An 11,825-nucleotide genomic window follows, 5' to 3' on the forward strand; every position below is an offset into this window, starting at 1 on the left:
AAACGACGAGCATTTGTGAAATCCCACACGCGTGTGGAAGTGAGTTTCTGCCTGTCGTCTAATTCCAAAGAGCTACACGGACCCAAAACCATTACACTATATAACGATATTCTCCACATAAGATACTGTGGATGTTCGGCAGCATGTGGTTCTGACAGCAGCAGTGTTTGGCGAAAACTGCCAAGCCTTATATAGCATGCCACTGGTGACAACCTCGACCCCGATCACAGTGTAGGGAAATCTGCCTCTCACCTTACATCAAAACTTCACAAACCACATCAAATACATTCAAGTTTTATTTTATTTTTATTTATTTAACCTTTATTTACCCAGGAGAGTACCACTGAGATTAAGAATCTCTTTTTCAAGTTAGATCTGGCTAAGGCAGGCAGCAGCATAGATAAAAACACATTGTCAAAGACAGGAAACACAAAAGGACACTAAATTAAGGGGAATTAAAAATCAAGTACAAGGAATCAGCATTATAAAAGACACATTTAAGAGAGTTAGTTTGATTATTCCTACTACACTAATGTCAGTAATCTTATCTTAATCTTATTAATTTATGTAACACGTTACAATAGAAGAATAGATAACCTGAACAGCACATTAACATACACTTAAATCCCTACGTTGATTACCTCATGGTATCTCCCAGAACCTTTACATTGTGCTCAGATACCCTTGAGACTGGCTCTGGAGAGGAGACACAACAGAGGTGAGTGACCCGAACCAAAACAACACACATTATATTATATTAGGGATGGGCAGATGAAGCCTTATGATGTTATGACAAAGCCTCGGGACTTCATTCTTGACATATAGAAATTAAAGCAGCCATTTAAGAGCGGGACCAAAGCACCGGCAAAACACCTTATTGTTTCAATCCCATATGTCTGCAATAAAAGTCTATAAAAGACTGCATGTTCATTAAATCTACAAATTTTCTTGTTCATTATAGTAGTGCTGCAGTAATTGTAAACATTATTATTTATCAGCATGCAACAATAAGATAAATCATGAATGTGTTGTAAAATAAGCCTATGTATAATTTAGTTTGACATATTAATGTACCTTATTAACCTTAGGTGGTGGTGGTGGTAGCCTGTAGGGTCTATGTCGACTATGGGCTCATGCATTTTTTCCTTCATGGTTTATATTTATGTGACAGTCATTTGGGGAATGATTATGCACAGTGGTAAATGGAAAGGTGCAGTATATGGAATTTTATATAGTCACAGTATTTGGCTTCAGGCTTGGTCTTTTTTTCTCTACAATTCCCCAGCCTTCGAAAAAATCCTCTTACAGGGAGCAAGATGCTGGTATGCAGAGGCATGTGACTTAGGATAGATTTTGGTGCAGTGCATTGCGGGTTATCCAGTACTGTAATGGACCCTTCTATCTTCCCAAGTATGGTTCTCTCAACTACGTAGGCAGGCAGAAAGACCGATTATTCATGATGGTCGATGTCCTTTAAAAACAATTTCCTTTAGCCTTACAGTAAATCTACAACATACTGAACCTCTGGACTTCACAGTGGCACTGCCAGTGGCACTGGTAACTTGCTGCTGTACATCAACATGACTGTCCAGCAGGGCCCTCAGGTTTTACTCTGGTGGCTGAGCTAAGCTCCCCGCCATTGGTTCTGGCTCTGAATGGGCCACTTATGCTCGTGGCTCACGGTCAGTGACACTGACACACTCTGGTGTAAGCCTATCCACTGCAGCTTGAGCATGGCTTGCATTACAAAACCCAACCTCTTTGAATATGGGGTCCAGCAACATAGCCACAGAGAGGCCAGTTACTTTTTCTAGCATTTGAAATTTGTCAGCCCAGTTGTTGTTGGCCAGTTTAGCACCAAAGGTTTCAAAATTTTAATGAGTGGAATAGTCTTGGATCCTGACACCCATTTTTGCTCTGACAGCTCAATAGTGTTGGTGGAATGTCTTAGTACTGTTAGACTCTTGTAGGGCTGGGTATTGGTACTCAATATCGTTAAGGTACAAAAACTTCTCCAGTCAAATCCATGCTTTCAATTATTTTTGTATCTACATCTAGAAAAAAAGCTCTATTTTTGTGGGTTTGCTTGCAGCCAATCACTACAAGCATTCTTTGATGTAATTTAACGTTTGATTTGCCCACTACCACAGCAGCTACAACCCATATCGTCATGGGGTGTGATGAGTGTCTGTGTTGAGATGTCTCATACCGTTTTACACAACTGAATGCTTCCATTCATATTATGGGTATCAAATGACATAAAAAAAAAGATATCAAATAAGGTACCGGAATCATTTTAGATTTTTTTATTTTTAGATTTTGTTGGTAATATGTCAGAGGTCAAGGTCAATGTAACCCTGTCTGTCTCAGTTTTGTGAACACAATATCTCAAGAAAATTGTGAGGGATTTTTTTTTCAAGTTTGGCACAAATTTTCACTTGGATTCAACAATGTCCTGATTAGATTTTGGTGGTCGATGGTCAAGGTCGATGTGACCTTGATTTGTCTCATCTTTGTGAGCATGATATCTCAAGAACAGCTTGAGGGAATTTCCTCAAATTTGGCACAAACAACCACTTGGAGTCATTTGTGAACTGATTAGATTTTTGGTGTTCAAAGTCCAAGGTCACTGTGACCTTGCATGTGTCTCATTTTAGTGAATGTAATATCTCAAGAACACCTTGAGGGAATTTTTTTTTTAATGTGACACAAACACCCACTTGGGCTCAACGATGAACCAATTAGAATTTGATGGTCAAAGGTCATAATCACTGTGACCTCACAAAACATGTTTTTGCCCAACACTCAAGGATTCATATGCTAATTATGACAAATTTCATACAAATGTCTAATAGGATATAATGATGATGTGGTGACATCATCATTATATCCAAAAGGTCAAAGGTCAACTTCACTGTGACATCATAATGCTCTGCGAAAGCATTTTCCTGGCAATTATTCAACACCATATCTGAGGAACAGAAAGGAGACTAGTTCAACCATGAGGCAGCAATTCTAGTTTAGACACTGTGTGGGAGAAAATTAATGTTAACATAATTACTATATTATAAATGCTCATGTATATGTTTACCTATGTGTGTGGATCATAAAAAAATGTGTTAGTAAAAAATGATTACAGTCAGGATATCCGGTGCTGACATGCCCATTGCTGTTAGTTTGGTGTGCATGATTTTCATCATGCTTGGCATGAAGATGTTTTGACATGAAAGTAGTGTTGTTGTTGAAGGACATCTCTTGAGTGCACAGCAAACACCAATCATTGCTTTCCAGTAGCACTAGTTGCCATAACTGTCAATTTATCCTCTTTATTTCTAAACCGACAATGTTGAGTGTCACTGGGGCATCATTAATACCGTAGTTCAGTGCCAAATATCAGAGCTGTCAAACCAGTGAAATGCTTTGTGAAGTACCAGTGACGTTTGAGGCTGTGCATGTCATCAGTCACATGGCAGTGGTAATTTCATACATAATCTGACACAAAGCATCAAAACAGTGTGCTTCTAAGCAGTGGCTTTTGAGCTTCAGTATTGTCCATCTCTCTTGAATGATTGCATGATCAAGCAACAGCCAACACTACGTTCAATCCACTATCATTATACACATAAAGAAAAACATCCAACTCTTCAAGTTTGTGCCTTAGTACTGTGTGCTACAAAATAGTAATGACGAGGACCTTCATTTCACAGCCATAAATAGCATCAAATGTTTATGTTATAATACATTTTGTTCAACAGACATTAAAAGAATCTCGATTGAAGGATTTTAAATTCAATATGGTTCTCAAAAAATTAGAAAAAGAAGAACCTTCACACCTGGATGCTTGACAGCTGCACAGGAGGAAAGCACAACTCAAATAAGAAATGAAAAACACTTGGGTACACTGTCTGACTTACAGCTGGTATATTGATTTATTTCTGACGTTTAGGTCTGCTTGACTATCAGGTACATAGACAAACATCGAAACAGTAGCACACACTGTATGTATATATATATGGATGCTGGGTAAGTTGGTGAAACGGGACTACAGAGATTCTTCTTCCTCTATAGGGGAATGAAACCCCTTAAGTGAACACACTGCTATCCAAAGCATTTGTTCTTCTCACACTATCAAAAGATTTGTAAAAATGTGAAGCTCCAAAACAAACTGTCTGTGCAGAACTATGTAGGCAGGTTCTAGGTTTAGTTAACAACATGATTCTGTGGAGATGAATGACTCCTTTACAGTATATCTGCCTCTTCATCTGTCTCCCTCTCCATCTCTTTCTTACTTGCTTCTTCAGTTAATTTAAAGTTGAGATTACACAGCCGCTCATGATGTGGGAAGTGTAAATGAAGAGGAAAAGAGGCGGGGAGGAGAGGGAGTATTCTTTCAGATCAGTTCCCTGTGTCAACTCTCCACTCTATTCTTCAGCTGAGCCCACCTTTCTCTCTCTCTTTAAAAGTCGGTCATCATGCGGCTTAAAAGGAGATTTGGAACCTTTGATGCCAGGAAACAAAAGAGAGACTTTGTACTGCAGAGAACCTTTCATGTCTCTGAAATTAACAAGATGTAGAAAGAGAAAGCGAGAGACAGAGAGGCTGCAGTGGGAGGGAGATGGTGTGAGAAGAAAGACTGAGGGAGGGAGGGAAGTCTTGCCAGGGTTGTTATTTGTGGTTGCAGCTCCTTGCTTTGTTGACTGAAATGTTTAGATAACTTTTAAATGTCCAAAAAAGAGAATTTAAGTTACAATGACTAAAATTAGTACTAGTTTAACATGATTTAATTTACAATTAGCCAGTGCCCACAGTAATCACTTTGTGTCTTCTGTCAAATCAACAGTCCAGACCCCTCAAATATTGAGTTCACAACATTTGACAAGCTGGAACCAACAAGTCCTTCTGCAGTTTTTACTCGACAAATAACTAATCAATTATCAAAACTGGTAACTTTTCTTTCAACTGATTCATCAAGTAAGTATTTTAGTTGTAGTAATCTGTAAACTAGGCTGGGGCATTTTCAGTCATAAAGAAGACAAATGAGTGATGGGAACACACCAAAAAAAAAAGAAGAAAAAGACATATCACTATTTTTAGCCATCAAGCAGCCATGGCAGTGTCAGTCTGTTCATCAGATAATCTGTCAACCCCATTAGTCCAGATTAACAAATCAACTATTAAATGGATTCCCATGGATATTTGTGCATTGGCCTACAACTCTTTTTTGTATGAGCAAATACCTACACAACTAATGTTTACATCAGCATCAGTGTTCTTTGTGGGTATTCCTTTTTCTTTTTTCTTTTTTTTTTTTGCTAATTAGCAAATCTTAGCATGCTATCAATGCTAAACTAGGATGGTAAACATACAGAAGTTAAATTTATTAGCGCAAACATTAGCATGCTAGCATTGTCGATGTGAGCGAAACATGCTGACAGTAGTATATTAAAATTCTGTTGTTCCTAAGTAGAACTATGGAGCCACTACTGTAGCTACCTGTAGACTTTACTCCTGTTGTTTTTTATCCGTGCTAGCATACTAGTATAATCATGGCTCTGGGGAGGGAAATGTACCTCTGTTGGACTGAAATATCGCAGACAGCTATTGGATGGATTGACAGGAAATACTTAACACATCTTTGGTGCAGATATGAATGCAGAATTTTCCAATACTTTGGTTTGTGACTAAATTCTTCCATAATGACAATGCCATCAGCCTCGGCTGTACTTTATGTTTAACACTAATTAGCCAAACTTAACATTCTGAGACCCCAAGCTAAGACATTGAATCAGCTAAAAATTAACATGCTAGCATTATAGTATACAGATTTACAGACATTCTGATGTGAGTTCTTTGCTTATAGATTTTGGACAATTTTGAGCTATGTCAAAACCTAGATTGATTTGGTTTTGAAAAAACCCACAGAAAGAATTCTGCAGGTTTTCTGAATAACAGAAAACAGATATCATTAATCATTCATTGGGCAAAGATATACAGTATTTACTTTGCCTTGATCTGCATCCCTATTCTTCCCTTTTATGGCCACTTTTATTACAAACAAATTCCAGCAGTTATGGGTTTTGTATTTCTGCCACAGGGTAACTACTGATCAGAGATAGGCCCAAAAAGATCAACAGGTATCTTTTTACAAATTGAAAATACTTACTCATGAAATGTATCATCTTAAAATACAAAATGCTGGTATGAGAAAATGTATTTAAAAATACAGGTAATTTGAAAATACATTTTACAAACTGATATTATCACATTTTTGGCACTTAGTGGCCTCAGTATGGGTCGGACCCTAACTTGCCTACACTGAAAAAATGAACTCTGGCAGTTTCCCACATCATCAATTTGAAGTGGGCAATGAGGGTATCTTGGTGGTTGGAACATTTTGCTGGACCAGGAGGAGGTTGGACCCCTCCACCACCCCTCCCATGCACCCTATTTGGACTTTCACCCACCTAAACTTACATTGTTGTCCCACTGAATTTGCCCTTGATGCTGCCGGGGGGCACCAAACAATAATGGCGACCAGCCATGTATCATGCCAACGTGAAAGGACGTCTCTTTTTGTAGTTGTCTGGTGCTGGAAGTCACAGCTGAAGCACTGGTATTTGACAACTTCGGAGTGAGACTGGGTGGATTTAGCGAAAGACTGTCATTTAAACCTTGGGATAAAAATGTGTCTTCTTTGAAAATAAAACAATATATTAAAATATGTATTTTCGTTTTTTCAAATATCAACTCTGAAAGTATTTTGTTACAATTTACATCTTACTTTTTTCTATAGCAGAATACAAATTACAAAACACTCAAAAGTAATTAAATTCGTATTTTGAATACATTTAATCAAAATACTGCCCATGTCTGCTCCTGAAGAGGTCTGAAACGAGTGAGGCAGTTTTACAGCAAGGTGTTTAATAAAGTCTCCTACACCTCAAATTTCTCTGGCTGATTATCTGATCTTAAAATAAAAAATACAGTATAAAACATACTGTACTGCAGAGCTGTGGTCAGGGAAGAACTTCCACCATATCAGATTTGGTTGACACTGACTGGCCCACATCTGATTGTTCATAAAAGGCCAGTATCATGTTGATATGAGCCTCACCTAGAATGCATCCCTAGCTTGACTTCTTGTCTCCTAATAAACTGCCAGACAGAGAGAGATTAAATATCTGCAAGACACTGTTCCTTTCCAGCCAAACCAAATGGAAAAACATAACATTTACGATGCCACAGACTGATATAAACAGTTTCCATTCATAAGGCTGCTTGTACCGTTGTCAAGAATCCAGAGGTATAATTGAACATTTAAAAAAAAAAAAAAAAAAAAAAAAACAGCTTTTACTGGATCTCTGACCATCAAAAGGAAACTGGAAAAGGTACTTTATGAATTGTCATAATTTAATAAAACACTTCCACTTTCTCTCTGAAAATTTGACAGAAAGACAGTTATTCTCAGAGTTAACTGTCAAGTGTGTAAAAACACAAAACACAAGCAGCCGCAAGGAAACACTCATCTGTTTCAGTTTTTTCTTTAATTTCCAATAATAATACTTCATCTCTTTACCTCTGTTGACCTGTATAGTGTCATTTATTATTAGCTCCGTTCATAAGCACAAGTGTGTACTTGTGTACAATAGGCTTCCAGGAAAATTAACATGGAAATGATGTCAGTAGGCATCTTGCTGTCCCCCTCCATCATGTCATTTTTCTTTTTCTATTTTTCTTTTCATCTTTCTTCCCCTTTATTCCTCATTTCCCCACCCCCTCTTTTCTTATGTGTAACACAGCATAGCAACATCAAGTGTTTCAAGTCACTTTCACTTTTCCTCCAGTGAGACTGTAGATCGCATATTTAGACACATTTTCACACACACACGCATACACACACACACCTCTATAATTGCATGCCATCTACTTGACATTTCCACAATTACCTTGTACATGTTTGTCTCACCGTTCCTCGATGGGACACATCATAAACACGTGTGCTCTCTGACAGCACGACAAATGTGTGTGTTTTGTGTGTATTTGCATTTTTTTTATATACTTTATTAATCCCCGAGGGGAAATTCAATTTTTCACTCTGTTGTCAATTACACACAGGTCCGAACACACACATGCACAAACAGGACCTATACATGCACTAAGTGGAGAGATGTCAGAGTAGGCTGCCCATGACAGGCGCTCTGAGCGGTTGGGGGGTTCGGTGCTTTGCTCAGGGGCACCTCGGCAGTGCCCAGGAGGTGAACTGGCACGTGCTTTGCTCAGGGGCACCTCGGCAGTGCCCAGGAGGTGAACTGGCACCTCTCCAGCTACCATATTTTTGGTCCAGACGGGGACTTGAACAGGCGACCTTCCGGTTCCCAACCCAAGTCCCTATGGACTGAGCTACTGCCGCCCCAATGTGCATGTGCGCAGTCGCGTGATGTAATGACATTGACACAAGGACACAGCGAGTGGATGATTTGTCACAGATGCCTTATTTTTCTGCCTAAATGTTCATTTCACAGTTAATTTTCCTCACAAATCAGAAAACCAGGACAGAAAATGGACTGGGAATTCCAGTGTCCCAGTGAAGCTTAATAAATAAATAAAATGAGCACATAACATCTAAAACTTTATTTTGGATGTTTTATAAGGTATTTTGAAATTTACAAAAATGAATGACTGTGGACACAAAACACACCGTAATATTAATCTTTTATTCTGCAACCTATCTTATGACAATAAGTTATGTAAACTTCTTATATCATAATTTTGTATCTCTAAAAATGCTTTCTAAAGTATGTTACCAAGTCTTTTCCATCACCATAACCAACACTGAAAAGGCATGCTTTTTCAGTGTCATGTGGAGGCTGGTATGGTGCCTGTGGAGTGGCACCCAGTTTTAAAAAAGTGGACCAGAGGATGTGTTCCAATTATCAGGGTTTTACCCTGCTCAGCCTTCCTGGGGTCCTTTTTTCTAGGTTGCCGGAAAGGAGGCTCTGACACAGACTTGAACTTTGGATTCAGGCCTGTTTTACGTCTAGATTCTGTACTGGCTATGGACAAGTGCACCAGTTCTTTACCCTTGAAGGCCTGCTGGAGGGGTCATGGGAGTTTGCCCATCCAGTCTACATGTGTTTTGTGGGCTTGGAGAAGGCTCATGACAGCTTCCCCCTGAGAGTGAGAGTTGTATTCGTATACCCGGCACAAATTCAAACACTTTTCCAGTGGATGTTGGCCTCTGCAGGTTTGTCTTTTGTCAGCGTTTCTGTTTGTGATATTTAGAGCAAGATTTCAAGGCGCAGCCAGGGGGGGAGGAAGGGGTCCAGTTTGGGGACCTGAGAACCGCATCTCTGCTCTTTGCAGATGATGTAGGAAGTTGGCTTCATCCTGCCATGACCTCCAGCATGCACTGCAGCAGTTTGCAGCAAAGTGTGAAGTGGTCATATGAGTGTCAGTATGAGTGCTTCAGTTGGAAAACAGTGGATTGCCCCCTCTGGATTGGAAAAATTACTGCCACATGTGAAGGAGTTTAAGTATCTCTGGGTCTTGTTCATGAGTGGGGATAAAATGGAGCACTAGATGGACAGGTGGTTGGGTGTGGCATCAACAATGATGCGGGTATTGCGCTGGACCATCGTGGTGAAGAGCAAGAAGGCAAAACTCTTGATACACTATATTTTCCGACCCTCACCTATGGTCATGAGCTTTGGGTGGTGACCAAAAAAATTAGATCATCCATACAAGCGGCTGCAATATGTTTCCTCTGTAGGGTGGTTGGGCTCAGCCTTAGAGATAGGGTGAGGAGCTTAGACATTCTGAAGGATCTCGGAGTGGAGCTGCTGCTACTTCCGTGTCGGAAGGGGTGAGTTGAGGTGGTTCAAGCATCTGATCAGGATACCTCCTGAGTCCATGCTCTGATTATTTCGCATGATACCTAGTTAGCACTAACCTTAAAGGTTTTCTTGACATGCCCAACTGGTAGGAGACCCTGGAGAGGACCCAGAACCCACTGGTGGGATTACATATCTCATCTGGCCTGAGAGCATCTCAGGATCTCCCAGGAGGAGTTAGAAAACCTTGCTGGGGAGAGGGACGACTGGAATACTTTGCTCAGCCTGAATATGAATATGAATATTGATGGATGGATGGATGGATGGATATGTAATGTATAAAATGTTTGCAAGCGTTGCTGATCGATGCCCATTGTGTAAATGGCTGCCTATACGTCAAGCTTTGTAAATAGCACAACCCTGTCTTTTCATGGTTTCATCTCCTAGGGTTTCTGAAGTGTAAGGTAGTACAAAGTCAGCAAAACACTTAATCTTTACCTACAATTTTTCCAACAATGGTGTTGAATCCAAAATGCGTCTTCACTTTACCTCTTTGACTGTTTGGTGTCTGATTATCCAGTCAGCATGGCTTGCTAGTTTTTTTTACATTCTAAGTAAAAAAACACAACAACAACAACACAGGTAGGGTAATGGGACTTGTGCTTATACACTATGAATTTTAAATTAAAACAGATCATTGTAGATTGAATATGAATTTTCCCCACAATTGAACTGTAATTTGAATTTTGATATACAGCCCTATTTGTAAATGCATGCCCCTGGAAGAATAAGGTTTACCTCGTTCCCCAGTTTCCTGTCAGAGTGGGCATTTAAGCCCACACTGTCTTTCTAGTCCTACAGTTGTGTTAGAGAGATGTGCCTAGTTAGGGATCTGTCTATATGAAGACACATGAGGCTTCTCTCCTTGGACTTTAAGTGGCGGTTTCTGTACCAAGACATGGATGATGGATCATCTCTGCTCTGGCTCATTGTGACAAGGCCAGTCCAGAGTGCAGTGTGGTGAAGTATGTTGGCATGATTACTGATGCTGCACTGCTTGCAACACTGTAAGGTTAGATAAAAAGACATGTTAAGTCTGCCTAGATGTACCATGAATAATGGCTTGTGTTGCAGAACAGTGCATGGAATTCCAAAGTGACTTTATCTGCAAGGTAAAACAATCATTCATTCATTCATTCATCTTCTAACCGCTTCATCCTCTTGAGGGTCGCGGGGGGGCTGGAGCCTATCCCAGCTGACATCGGGCGAGAGGCAGGGTACACCCTGGACAGGTCGCCAGACTATCGCAGGGCTGACACATAGAGACAAACAACCATTCATGCTCACATTCACACCTATGGACAATTTAGAGTTATCAATTAACCTAGTCCCCAATCTGCATGTCTTTGGACTGTGGGAGGAAGCCGGAGTGCCCGGAGAGAACCCACGCTGACACGGGGAGAACATGCAAACTCCGCACAGAAGGGCTCCCACACCCGGGATCGAACCGGCAACCCTCTTGCTGTGAGGCGACAGTGCTAACCACCACACCACCGTGCCGCCGGTAAAACAATCATGATTTACATATTGAGTCCACCTGTCCAGGACATCAGATTTGTCCAGTAAATTATTCCATATGTTGACATGCCTTATTAATTATAGTAAAATGAGACAAGGAGCTACTGTTGCATCTGTTTCAAAATATATATGTTAGTATTTAAAGGTCCTACATGTATCAGTTAAAAATTTAAAACCACTGCAAAAAAAAAATGATCTTGATTCCAGATAATAACTAAAGTAAAAATAAACAGTGATTAACATGATTTATGGCTCCTGATAGTGTAACTTCCCTATTTTACCAAACCCTACATAGCTTGTGTCATTACATTATTGTCCATCCTTGATTTAATTGCCAGCCCAGCAAAGTTGGGCAGCATTTGACCAGCCTGTTCTCATTCCCAAATCATCAAATACCGACACTCTGTCGGTGATTTT

At 39.9% G+C, this 11,825-nt stretch overlaps 1 long non-coding RNA gene across 1 annotated transcript; it reads right to left on the reverse strand.

Moving 5' to 3' along the window:
* Positions 1-8,107: 8,107 nt before the first annotated feature.
* LOC126400689 (uncharacterized) lies at positions 8,108-8,407 on the reverse strand. Its single transcript, XR_007570995.1, has 2 exons — positions 8,287-8,407; positions 8,108-8,237 (listed from the first exon to the last, which is right to left on the reverse strand). It is a non-coding gene; the product is annotated as an uncharacterized LOC126400689 (long non-coding RNA).
* Between the last annotated feature and the right edge of the window lie 3,418 nt (positions 8,408-11,825).

The sequence above is a fragment of the Epinephelus moara genome, chromosome 14 (genome assembly GCF_006386435.1).
Source record: "Epinephelus moara isolate mb chromosome 14, YSFRI_EMoa_1.0, whole genome shotgun sequence".
Lineage (NCBI taxonomy): Eukaryota > Metazoa > Chordata > Actinopteri > Perciformes > Serranidae > Epinephelus > Epinephelus moara.